This window comes from Centruroides sculpturatus, unplaced genomic scaffold (genome assembly GCF_000671375.1).
Source record: "Centruroides sculpturatus isolate CEXI.00-Female unplaced genomic scaffold, Cexi_2.0 scaffold1795, whole genome shotgun sequence".
Lineage (NCBI taxonomy): Eukaryota > Metazoa > Arthropoda > Arachnida > Scorpiones > Buthidae > Centruroides > Centruroides sculpturatus.
Genome location: NW_019385886.1, coordinates 48,779 through 62,949, shown reverse-complemented (window position 1 = coordinate 62,949; position 14,171 = coordinate 48,779). Strand labels below are relative to the sequence as shown.

At 31.1% G+C, this 14,171-nt stretch overlaps 1 long non-coding RNA gene across 1 annotated transcript; it reads right to left on the bottom strand.

The window, feature by feature from the left end:
• Positions 1–2,499: 2,499 nt before the first annotated feature.
• On the bottom strand, positions 2,500–13,995 carry LOC111612409. Its single transcript, XR_002754599.1, has 4 exons — positions 13,049–13,995; positions 9,332–9,407; positions 4,477–4,523; positions 2,500–2,514 (listed from the first exon to the last, which is right to left on the bottom strand). It is a non-coding gene; the product is annotated as an uncharacterized LOC111612409 (long non-coding RNA).
• Between the last annotated feature and the right edge of the window lie 176 nt (positions 13,996–14,171).

Genomic DNA, 14,171 nt, shown 5'->3' with positions numbered 1-14,171 from the left:
TTTATGACTGATTATTTAGCAATTAGTGAAGTTACTGAATTCAGAATTAACAATGATTTGTATATCATAAGAATATTCAAATAATTAAAACAGAACTGAAATGATTTTATAACAGACAATAATATCCGTCTCATCCACATTTAATTTATCATTAATGAACCGAATTAACTAAATGTGAAATTTGTCACAAATTTCCCAAATTAACGTAATGCACTTATTCGAGTCATCATATTATTCTTTTAGAAATTTGACATTTTAAGACTAGACCATAATTTTAAAAGAAAAAAAAAAAAAAATACATTTTGGATGCAAACTTTTATTTTCTTCCAGTAGATGGTTATTACCATCACTATATTTGAGTGTCAAATCAGATGCAACCATTTATTTATGCATAATTTTCAATAAGTTTCTTTGACTTTGGATTTAGAAAATGTCATCATGATATTTTACAGATAATACTGAAGAATAGAAAGAGATTTATCAAATATAATTAAATTTTTCTACACAAGAAGAGAAATAAATATTATTGTAATTAAAAAATTTTGAAGAGAGAACATTTCAAAGTATCATGATTATTAAAATCAGAATAAATTTGATTATTTAACGAAAGGTCAGAAAATTCTAACGATATTTAAATGAAGGAAAAAAAATCATTTAGTTTCGGACCTTGACAAAATAGTATGGCAAAAAAAACAATGACAATATTCAGAATTATGCTATTTTTTGAAATGCCAATTTTGTCAAAAAATGTATTCTAAATTTCTAATTACTTTATAAGTAAAAATTTAGAGTTTTTGGCAAATTTGTTTTCACTACTGGTCTTGTGCAACATACCTTTTCACCTTCTAAATGGTTAGTGTCAGACATTTTGATTTCTCCCCATTATCAGATTTGGACTTCTTCCTTATGCCATTTATTCATCTCTATCCCATGGAAAGCTAATATTTCAGTTTTATTGAAAACAAATCTATTTTTATGACAGTTTAATTTTCCCAGCTTCACTCTGTTCAATTACTAATGGTAAAACAATCTCCTTGGGTTATTTCTTAAAACAGAATTATCACTAGTTAATAGATAACATATATTGTAATAATTCCAAATGTACTCTCTTGAAACATTATCCCACATAAAGATCACTTTTCCAGAATTTATAATAGTAATTTTATTCCAACCGGTAAGTTGTGTTAGTTTCTCACCAAACGTAGTAAAGTTTTAAATTATTTTTTGAGCAAATATTTTACTCAGAATGAGTATTACTAAGGTCGGGAGAAAAAACATTCAAAATAGAAATAGATGGAAATGTAAACAATACCGTACAAATGAGAATTTGTTTTTTTATGGTAAAAAAACCACAAATGTACTTTTTGTCTCAGTAGCTATATATTTGTGACATCATAGTCAGATCGCTGACATTGGTATATGGTGCAAGATCAGAGGACCAGATGAAGTAACAGACCTTCTGTATCATTTCTTACATTTTATTGAAAAATAAGGATATGAAGCTAAATTAGAAAATTAATATTTTTATTATGTCAAAGAGCAAATTAATTGATAATACAAAGCCTTTATCTAGCACAAGTGTTTAATATTTTTGCGTATTTTTGAATAAGCAAATTAAAAAATGTTCTCATTTAAAATTAGATAAAATTTGTAATTTTTATATTGTAAAAATCAAAAGGCAATACACTTTCTAATGGCATACTTAGGTCAAATATATGCTCAATAATTTTCAAACTTATTGCCTGTCAAATAATTTTATAACTTAGGATTTAAGATTTAAAATGCATTTCATGCAAAACTTTGGTTTGGATTCATTTAGAAGATAAATTAAATATAAATCTCTTAGTAATGATTTGATTGTTAAATTTCAAGTAAAAATAAAATTGTAGAAATGAATTTAGATCAATTTACTTTTAAAAACAAAATTATGCCAACTTTTATGTCTGTGTGTCCTTATGTATTTAAGCTTAAATTGTCAACTAGGACTTAATTTATTTCTAGGACTTATTATACTGGATCTAATATAATAAGTCCTAGTTAACAATTTAAGCATAAAAAATTAAGCCAACTCTATTAAAGCAAATGATATTCTAAAAAAACAAAATAACAAAAAATAGACATTAAATATTCATATTTTATTAATTACAATTTAAAAATAAGTTTTCTCACATACTATATACAAGTCGCCCCATTTTGGAGCACATTACTTCTAATTCCAGCTACTTTAAACTACTTTAGAGAGGGAGAAACGTTCTTCTCGAAGAGAGTCTTGGGAACAAACTTCTTTTCTTTTAGACTGTCGACGGAAGTGGAATCCTTCTCTTCCTGTTCGCGGAGTCTCCTTTCTTCCCTCTCTTCCTCCACACTGAGTTTCTTAAAAGGCGTCTGACGGTCACTGATCAGTCCTTCTAGATTGTAACCCACTACACCTATGATGAGGGCAAAGGGAAAAGTCACATAGGGTGCATAAGTTCGCAGAACAGTCAGAATCACAGGTAGCATTTTATTTTTGATCTGAAAGAAAAAATATTTTCACATTAGGATATAAGTCTCCAAGAACAACAGGTAAACATTTGTATCCAAAATCTATGATTGAGAGTTACAGTAGGGAGATAAATAGGTAACCATTTGTATATATACGATAGAATTAATACTAATTGGTTAATTTTAGACATTAAGTGTAGATTATGCATACAGATATTTCATTTTTGATAAATTTTGTTACGTGTCTAACTGACTGACAATACTACATAGTTTTTCTGTACCAATTATGTTTTAACACTACAGAAAAAATTTTTTTTTAAATTATGTAAATGATTGATGCCAATGCAGAGCTCCAGACAAAAGTCAAAGCATTTCTCTCAAAAACAACCATTCTATTACATTTGGTGCCATAGCCTGTGCATCTAAAATTAATAAGTTCTCAACTACAGTGTGTGTGTATAGAGAGGTTTCAAGGCTGCATGCCACATGATAAAACACACATTTTCTCTGCCCCTTTGTCGTGTTTGTGTTCTAGCTAACGCTTGCTTAGCTTGAACATGATTTATTATATGATAGGTTGACAGTGCTTTTTTTCTGTTTAAACTTAATAGAACTGCAGTGTATTTATATCACAGACAAAGCTAAAAAAGATGCTTTTATGGCAGGCTATTCTCACATTCTGACAGGACGAGATACTGTTTTATATGAAGAGAAAGTTTCATTATGTCAAAGTGTTGATCCATACAAAGCCAGCATCTTTGTTGTAGATCAAGAGTTATGGTCTAAAGTAGAATTTGGTGACATCATAAACTATTTGGTTTTGACACAAGTTACTACACTCTTTCACAAATGAAGCATATAAATCTTTAGAGGTCCATAACCATCTTACAAGAGGCTAGATTTCTCCTGATTACGTGCTCAGTCACATGTTATATCTATAGCGTAAAAGTACATATACAGGGTGGTCAGAAGTAACTTGACCAGCTAATGGCAATCTTGGGAGAACAGGAAGTGAGAAATAGATTGAAACTTTTGCAGGATAAGTACAAGGTGGCATGCACTTGCAATACATGAAAATAGGGGTAGAGCATGTGTTATGATTATGGTTAATGTACTTTTACTGTAACTGTAATTTGAAATTTTCCAATACAAACACCAGTAATTCATGATGTCATGAGATTCTGCTTGATAGTAAACAGTGTATGTAGAACGAAAAACAACAGATTTATTGGTGTTTGAGCAATGGGGAGTGGGCAACCCAATACCTGCAACAGAAGACATATTTGCAAGTGAGGTGGCAGCATAATAGTCAAAGCTTACCTTGGCATAAGCCACACGGTATAAAAGCATTTGTCAAGTGAAATTCAACAAAGCACACATTCTCCCACTTTCTCCCTCATCTGCAAATGTGTATGGGTCTTCTGTCATTGTACTGGCTTGCCCACTTCCCGTTGTTCAAATACCAATATCCCTGTTGTTTTCAGTTGTACACAAACAGTCCAATGACTTATGCTGTTTTCAATCATGAAGAATTTTGTGACATTATGAATTCCTGGTGTTCGTATTCAAAATTTTTGAGTTACAGTTCTATCAACCATAACTGTGATGTGTTCCAGCCCTATTTTTGTGTATCACAAGAATGTATCACTGTATATTTATCCTGCAAAAGTTTCAATGGATTCCTTGCTTTCCATGCTCCTGAGATCACCACTAGTTAATGAAGTTACTTTATGACCACCCTGTGTATAAGTGTGTTAATATTTTAAATATTTTACAAAACAAAAGACCTAAAAAGTACAATTTAGGAAATTATAAATATGAGATTTAATAATTATAACATTTAATCTATTATAATATGTATATTTAAGGATTAAGCTATGATTTCTGAGGAAAACAATATATAGTTGTATATTTTGTGTGTGTAATTATTACATTTAAATTATATATAATCCTTAAGTAATTATACAAAATTCTTGAAAAAATATAACTCACCCAATAAAGTAATGTCTTTTCTGATTTTCAAGATTACTTGGAAAAGACTGTAAAAATTTATAAACTGTACATGAAAAAATATATATGTTATTTCCTGTAACTATTATAATAAAATAGAAAAATACATTCTAATATGAATATACTTTGACTTATGACTATTGAAGTTATGACAATTATCTTGTAAAGCATTTGTAGTCATATTGGCAAATGCCAGGTTCATGTGGTCAAAATGATAGAACACAACCATAGTGCCAGCCATGTAACTATACACATAGCCAAGTATTTCTCTATAATACATCATACTTCCTAATAGCTACAACAAAAAAGTTTTATTAAACTTATGTCAAACTTATGTGTAGAGGAACGAAGGTCCATCCTAAGTCAAAGTATATTATACGAGTAATATAAGCAATTTGCTGATATAACAGATATACAAAGGTGCACCAGAAACCTGGCAGTTTTTAAAATAACATTTCAAGGGAAAAGGTAAATATTTATTGCTTTGCAGAGATAATTTTTTTTATTGGAGATTAAATGTAAATCACTGCTGTCTTAAAAATAACATTTTGTCAATGGCTACCATGCTTGCAAATCAAAATTTAAAAACAGTCAGGTATTTCTGATTCACTCTGTAAACCTTAAGGGTCTAAACTGTATGTATAATTATGTTGTCATTTTAGCACTCTCTCTCTTGGTTAGAAATTACTACAGTAGAGCGTCGTTTATCCGAATCAATTGGGGACTGGGGTTGTTCGGATAACTTATTTTTTGGATAACCGATTACATATGAAAAATATATTAACCTATCCCGTGTTGAAATTTTTCTCCGTTGTGTTTCGCTTCGCGTTGAATTTTCGTCGATATTAAGCCTAACGAAAACTTTTTAAAATAATAATTGTGGCTATTGTATCGTTAAAAATTATTTTTTTATTTTGTACAAATAAAATAAATATATTGAAAAATAAAAAAACAAAAAAAATATACTTTAGAAGTTGATCTAGTATCAAAAACGTTCGATTCAGCACGACACACAGTCCTCAGAAAAACACCACACAAAAGTGCCAGTGCTGCCAGCTAAAACACACACACAAAAAAAAAAAAAATATTGGAGTAGCCCAAGATATAGCCAAAGATTGCTGTGCCACAGCACTAGCGAAAATTTAAATTTGCCGACTGGAATGCTTTCGGATAAACGACGCTCTACTGTACTTTGTTTTTAACAAAGTTCTCTCATATTATATCTTTCACTTTTTAACCAAAGAATAAGATTTTTGGGAAAATCATGTCATTGTAATAATTTCTGTTTTTGTCCACAAATTCTTCTGAAACTTTCTAAATGTGCATTTCTAATAGGATTATTTTTCATACAGTTGTTATTTGTTATTGAATGCATTAACCAATTGTCTACATCACTTTGGATGTAATTGTCTTTTCAATTACATTAAAAATCATCACATAATTGTTTGAAGACATAAAGAAGCGAGAATATACTCTACTTTCCTATAAATATGCCCCACCAGTGACCAAGTGGATAAAACTATTGAACACCAATAGCTGATCGTGGATTTGCATCGTGCCAGCATGCTGGCCTCATGGACAAGTTTTCTCCATATTTGTAACACCTAAATAGGGGCCAGTTTCCCAAAGGAAGTCCTCCCAGGAGGCATTCCCCTTGGCAAATCACCTACATGTTGCATTGCTGTAAACATATAAACCAATTCAATAAATTGATTGCTTCCATTACTAGTTTCTGTGGATTTTTTAAAAAGCCTCAGAAGATCAGATGAACAAATTGACAACTGTAGAAAAAATTCTCATCAAAATGAGGAATTGTCTTCTCCTTTTATTACTTTAACATGACATTTATTCAAATTTATAAATAATATGCATAATTACCTAAATAATATTTAAATCTTATTATCTATAATTGAAAGATTTTCTGGAAAAAATGTTTCAAACATGAAATTATAAAATATTAAAACCCTTTCTACATGAAATTTTAATAGGAATTTTCCATGCTTTTGAAAATCTTAATCATAAAATATTTTCTCATTAAAATAGCAAAACATAAAAGACTTATAAAATTTGTACATTAGAAAATACATGTTTATGTTATAAACATGTTCCTATGATATAGATCAGGTTGAAAATCCCACATTATAAACTAGGTCAATATTAACACCCAAGCAATTTGTATCTTGATGTTGACAAGCAAAAAGATTTGAAATACTTCAATATAAATCACAGCAATTGAGCACAGTTCAATTCTTGTCGAGCTGGTCTCACTTAGTGAAAATTTGGGGTGCGGAAACAAGTCTAGTGCTTTTTATTAAAATTTTTTTAACTAAAAGAAATACACAAATTAAATATTAAATTATTTGTGTCTTTCTAGCTTTTTATCAAGCAAATTCTAATTTTGGGTCTTTTTTAGAACTCTTCTGTCTCTTAATTTTATTTTCCTTTTAAAAAAAAGTAATTTGAAATTAGTTTAATGCAACAGAATATAAAAAAATACAAAGGGATCTATCTATCTTCAGTACTTTTTCTTTTTGGTACCTTTGTGAATTCATGCACTTCGTATGCCTCAAGCTGGCCTCGACTGCAATCTTTTATGTATTATGTTTTTTTAAACAGAAACAAACAATATACTAGAAAAAATATTCTTTTCAAGACTTGAACAGAAAATTTTAAAAATTTTGCAACAGCTAATATTTTTAGGTAAAGAATCTATTGTTATCTATCTGTTACAAAAATCTGTAGAAAAATAAAACATAAAACTATATAAAATCAAATTTTCTTTCATTCACTCTAAAACCTTGAAAACAACACTTAAAATAACCATTCCCTTAATCTGTTATATATTAAACAGTTGCAAGATCTCAGTTTTGATCATTGACACCACAGAGTTTTAATTTTACTGCTACAGATTATACCCAGAGTATCAACAAACAAAAACTACAGACACAAAGGATGTTTTCCCTCAAGAGAACTAACAAGTCTTGCTGCTCCATTAGTCAAAATCTGCTGGACAGTTCATTTTTAGAGGCAGTTTGAAAGATTTGGGAACAAGGAAAAAGCTCATAGATAATGGAGTGTGCCAGTGACAATCTGAAGGTGCCTGACAGTATGATTTGGACAATGAATGATGCTACCTAAATGTACAATTATACTGGATCCATTAAAGACACCTATAACCAGACTTTAACTCTCTCTTTGCAATATAGTAACATAATAACCAAAATGCATATAATGTAAATATGCATTAATAAATGTGAGCATAGTCACTTTCCATCCTAATCTACAAGAAACACCTTTTATCAAAAGACATCTGAAATTTTAGTGAGGTCTGCATACCGACCACTGTTCAAGCCAAGATCACTTGATGCCAAAAGTCAAATTATGATAACCTCAAAATAATTACCTAAAAGTGAAAAGATTCCTTTAAAATAGATATAAACCTTTCCTATTTTTTAAACTGAAAAAAATATTTGCATTTTCTTTAGATACCTTTTTTTTCTCTTGAATTAATTTGAAACTCAGAAAATATATGGAACTGTTATTAATTTACTTCTTCTTCCTGGAAAACAAATATAACAGTGACAGCTCCAAAAATGTAAAGTTGGGTAAAAGAAAGTTTGTTCTTTGATTTTACATAGATTTATATTTCAATTTTTGCATTTTAAACTTACTTGTGAAAGTAAAAATCTTTGCCATTATTTGTTTCCATATTACCAATTGGTTTATCGGCACAAATAATGGCAGTTGGCTACTTCACATGCTACATATTTATTTATTTATTTGTTTATTTTTTGACAACCTGTCATCCTAATGGGCAATGGAAACTTATACTGCTTTCAAAAAGCCTGAGAGCAAATCACATTCGAACAGGATTCTTCTTTTGGATGCTAAGTTGGATCATCAAAGATCATACAATTCAGTACAGTAAGGGATAATAAATATTTCAAACAATACCAAAAATCTCTTACTGTTGTTTAACTTAAATATCTGTTCTTTAAATTGGATTACTTTATTTTTCATTCAAATTTACATTCTATTGTGATAATTTTCAATATTGTGTGTAATATGATAAAAATGTAAAATTAGCATTATTAGATTTGTCAAGTAAAATAATCGATTAACTCTAGGATGTGGACAATGACAACTGCAAAATTATCCTCAAATTGATCAACATAAAAACTTTTGTTTATCTTAAAACTATGTTTATAGTGTGAATGCAGGAGTCTCTTCCTCTAACAAATAAAAATTTTATCTTTTTGCAATGTGTAGTAAATAAAATGACAAAGATTTTATACAATACATTATTTTGATTTTTTATACACTAGCTTATACAATTTATCCATAGCATAAAATAAATAAAAACTCAAGTTTAAGGCATCTTTTCAAACATGAATCTTACTAATAACTGCAAATTTGTTCATTTAATTTGAAAAGATTGAGCAAAAATAGATCTATATATAATTACTTGAGAACTACATGATAAAATTAGAAGAACAAAATAAAATTTTATTGAATTCTTTTGTATGAATGTTTGCAATTTTTAACTTATTAGCAGAGAGTTATATCTAGCAAAGGATCATTTTTACAATATAAAAAACGTTTCAAACATTTGTCATTGTGTTTAATAAAGAATGGATCCAATAAAAATGCATTGAATTAAAGATGATCAAAACTAAGAAACTTTCCAAACTGAATTAATCCATTTTTTTCATTGAAAATTTAAGACTAGATATGTGTAGTACTAAAATATGTAAAAGTGTATTTAATTAATATACAATTGTTTTCTTGTCAACATATATTGTTTAACAACAGTGGTAACAATGATTTACATACATACCCTAAAGAATTTCAAACTGCTGCATGATTTCCCATCTACGTATTTTAAATAGTCATTCTTGTTTTTCTTTATATAGCTATTTAAAAAACAAAAAATTATTAAAATAGTGTAATGTTATTGTAATTACCAATAAAAAAGAATCTCACACAAATATGTGCATGTACAGAATATACCATAAGTCTGTAACCATAGGAATTATATTTGTTTATTTTTTTCTTTTAAGTAAAGCATGAACACTAAATAAAGAGAAATGAATTTCAGTTATTTTTGATGGCAGGGACCTGTAGTCGGCAAGAAGATGCCAAAGAGTTTAATGGGCCACGTTCAGACATTCTGCTGACCACACCTGGTGGTCAGGATGCAGCCCGTTAAACTCTTTGGCAACTTCTCAGGATTCCACCATCAAAGTAACTGATTTATTCCTGCTTACTTAGTGTCATGCTTTACCTGTAGAAGAATAAACAAAGACTGACATAACTCATATAGTTCCATACTTATGGGACACACTGTATACTGTATATCTTTTTTAAAAATAACAATCATTTCTTCACTAGTTTATTTGCAATGCATGATCATATGCCCTATTAACCTTCTATGCCAATGGTTCTCCAATGTTTTTGAATCACAGTATACTGCAAAACATGAAAAAATTTTCTGCCTTACTTTGTGTACAAAATTAAAAATATATAAATATACTTTAAATTATAAATAGCTGCTTACTAACAGAACTTAACTATTAATTTATATTGGATGTATCTTTTTTATATGAGTAGGACAAGGGTGCTGAAGGCATTCCCACTTAGCACAGTAAATAACAGTAAGGATAGTTATATTTGAATTTGTCTGGAAGAGGAGATCTGACTGGAGGCTCAGGTAGCGTAACTGGCAATGCATCTGTACAATAAGCAGAAGTTGCAGATTCGCACTCCGGAATATTCTAAATTGCTTAATTTAATTATAATTATTAAATTTAATAAGAGGTAGTGCCTAATTATTTAGTAATTACTTAAATATAATCACTGAAAAGTAGCCTGATGTAATCCAATGGTTGATTTCATAACCAATTTAACTATTTGATTCTTGGAATCTAACACCACATCCCCAAGCAATAGGCAAGGATTCTCAACTATAACAAAATTTATGATAATTTTCTCGTACCACAATTCCTATGCATTGGTAAAGATCCCTTGTCTTTGAAATGAGTGGAAATTATGGTTTGAAGTCCCACAGACATATTGACATAAGCAAGCTGGTCTGAAAGTGATGCATGCAGTTCAACATGCTTAGTCACCTTATTTTATTTAATAATGTACAGTACCTTTACACAGTTTGTTAATGTAGTTATATTAAAACCAAGTAATGTTTTTTAAGAGCTCCAAGCTGAACAGTTTACAACTCAGTAATTTTGTAAGATTCAAACACAGATGTAATTTTCTTTCCATTGAGATTTGGTGTACTTCACTTTATGAAGATCTTTTAAAAAGGTTGAAAACATTAATTTATTAAACATTTGTGCTGGTTTTAAGGTATATAGGTTTCAAGTGACTTTTGATTTGATACCAACTTTATTGCTAGCAACTCTTTATCATTTACTATATTATACTATAGATAACATTCAAGGCATCCAATCACTTTGTCATAAGTTGTATTCCAAAGCATCATAAAGGGAAATCCAAAAACAGACTTTACGACACATAGAATTTTAATCGACACTTACAGAATCAACTTAGACATTAATTTAAAGAAAAACCAAAATGAGCACCTTTGTTCATTTAAAAATGTTCTAAAAGCCATTTCATACCCCATTATGGTACAGACAGTCAGGATTTCTTCAATAAACATTTCTTGAGTTGGTGGATCAGTCAAGCAGCCCAAAAGTACAACCACATTATTCCTTCAATTTGACACCTCTCAATTTTTTCTTCTGAGATTTCATCAAGTTTTTCTTCTAAAGACTTAGATCATTTATCCACTTCACCTGCAAATCTTGCAGAGCTCAAAATTCAAATCACCATTGCAGTTAACGAAGTGACAACAGATATATTGCTTTGAGTTTGACAAAAAATTGAATTTGAGTGGAATGTCTGCTACATCACCAATAGTGTTGTTAACTGTATAGAATTTCAGTTATTTTTTAAAAATTGTTTGGAGAACAAAAACTGGAAATGTTCTGAAAAATGAATGAAATTTTTTTGTATGTGTGTTTTTGTTTTCCAGCTTGTTGCCTTTTCCTCACAAAAGTTGGTGTCCCTAATTATAATCTAAATTATTTTCATTCCTGCTAGGCTTATATATACATATATTACGTACAGTCAACCCCCCTATAATTACGGTCCCTATAATTACGATTCCTATAAAACTACGAAAAAATTGTGACCGGTATCCATAAAAAACAGTAAAAATTCCCTATAATTACCTCAAACGTCATCGGGCAGCCGAACTACTTTCCCGCCGTCCGTAGCGCCACACTACGGAGAGATTTCTATCGTCTGGACAGTATTATATAAATTATATATAAATTAGGTACTGTACATATAATTATATATTAACTTATTGTAACTTTGTTATAATTAAATATATAATTTCCGCCGTCTAGCGTGGCGCCACGCTACGGAGATTTTTACGCTAACTATCGTCTGTCAGTATGTAAATTAGGTACCGTAAGTCTAATACAGTACTGTAATTTTATACATTTCTTGTGAAAGAAACATTTCTTATTCAACGGCGATTAAAATTATTTATATTAATGATGTCTCCGAAGTTCTACGAAGTTTTCACAGAAAAATAAGTTGTTAGAAATCGGCCGCTCTTTGCTGAGCTGTTCCGCGACGAAAACAATGTTGAGCAATGGCAATGTCGAATGGTGACACTCGGTAAGTAATCCTACAATTTTTTGTTTATAGCGTAGTTTATACGGATTATTCCCAAAAAATATATACGTATTTTGGAAATGTTGAGTCGGATTAGTCTAGAATCGATTAATTTTATGGAAGAAAACCTTTCAATCAGCCGTAGTCCGTAAACTTGACACGTGTCGGGTTGTGATTGGAAGGATTCGTAAGAAATCGGATTCCTAAAGAATGGAACGTATCTCTATCTTATAGGGGGGTCGACTGTATATATATGTATATATTTTTTTTTTGTTTTTTTTTCATTTTTGTGTCTTTTCATCCCATGGGCACTAAAAAGGCTCTTTTTTAAGCCAAACACGTGTAAGGCCAGGCACAACGGGGAGGCAGGACGGCAAAGGACAGATGCCAGACATATCTAGAGCTGATCCCTATGAATAATTACTGGGGCTGCTTGCCCGATTCATTTCCTTGTCTTTGGAGCAATACGCAAATACTACCTCAGCCGTCCAGCCACCGCATCATCATCAACATAATCATCCAGAGAAGGAGAAAACATTTCCAAGTTTATTTGTAGATTATCTTTTGCTCATCACTTTTCAATTGTTTCTTTCCCACCAAGTTTGGAATTTGTTACTCTAAAATTTTGTAAACTGATGTATTCAAATCGAACCAAAATGACTGTTCAAGGTAAAACTCGATGCGTTTTGCGGTACAAATCTAGGTCACGTGACGATAGTCTCTTTCAAAGCTAAAATCATACAAGGCCTCTAAACAAAAATATATTTTATCTTCGTATGAATTTATGAAACATCGAACATCTATTGGCCTTTGAAAAACGTTAAATAATTAAAGAAATAATACGAACCTAAATTTGTCACGAATATAAATACGAGTGTTTAAAGCTTTACTACAAATCGAAAGAAACAGCGCTACCACTCACGTGTTCGATATTCCCAGCTGGATCGCCGCATGCCCGATTACGTCCTTACGCATCCAAAAAAATAGCCAAAAAATATTTAATTTAATTTAAAAAAAGAAAAATAAGCTTTCTTGGTTCGAATAGCGAAGCCTCAATTCTTGAATTAATTTTATTGTTTGATTATTAATTTTAATTCAGATTTAAACTACGAATCTCGCACGGAGCGCTTTCGCTCGAATTTCTCGTCGTTTCCCTAAAGTATTTGTATTTTTCATTTTTTTTAGCTTCGATTAAAACAAAACTATACAAAAGATGCCGATCCGTAAAACTGGTTATTAGCATTGAAAGATAACTCGTATTTGTGTTGATGCGAATCGAGAGATGCCGGACGAATGACCGAGTAATAGTGCCGTGCTGGTAATTTTCAGTATTTATCCAATATCTAAGTAATCTGGGGATCAAACTCAATGTCGTTATCCATATCAAAATTTTGGTCCAGCGGAGCTCTACCGAGGAGGTTAGACATTAGCCAACTGCTCCGGAGGACCCGGAATCGAATTCAGGCCGGCAACTCTCCAGGAAGTTTTCGTCAGCGGTGGGTTCAAAATGTATCGGACCACGTCCCTAAATATTCGATTGTACCTATTCCCATTGTAGGCCCGGTCGAAACCATGATGGATGTGAAAAATATCTCCTTAGTGCCAGACCCATCTTACAGAGCTTTAGTGGATACATCGAACATTAATAGTTGGTCGCGGGTTTGCGCTTGGTCAACGGGCCAATCACGTGGAGTTTCCTGCGTTTGTAACACCTAAATAGGAACCGATTTCTCATAAAAAGTCCTTCCGGAAGACATTCCGCTCGGAAGATCGCCTACGAGTCGCGTTGCCCTAAGAAAATAAACCAAACCAAACCTTAATTAATGCCCACAGAGGGGAGAGTATAGACGGTCTGATGGCCGAACAGTCACGGTGGCAAAATACCACACTGGGAAACCCGAGATGTGTCGGGCTCGTCCTTCATCACCCGATCACCCCATTGTGGTCCTGGCCGAACCCATAATGGGCTT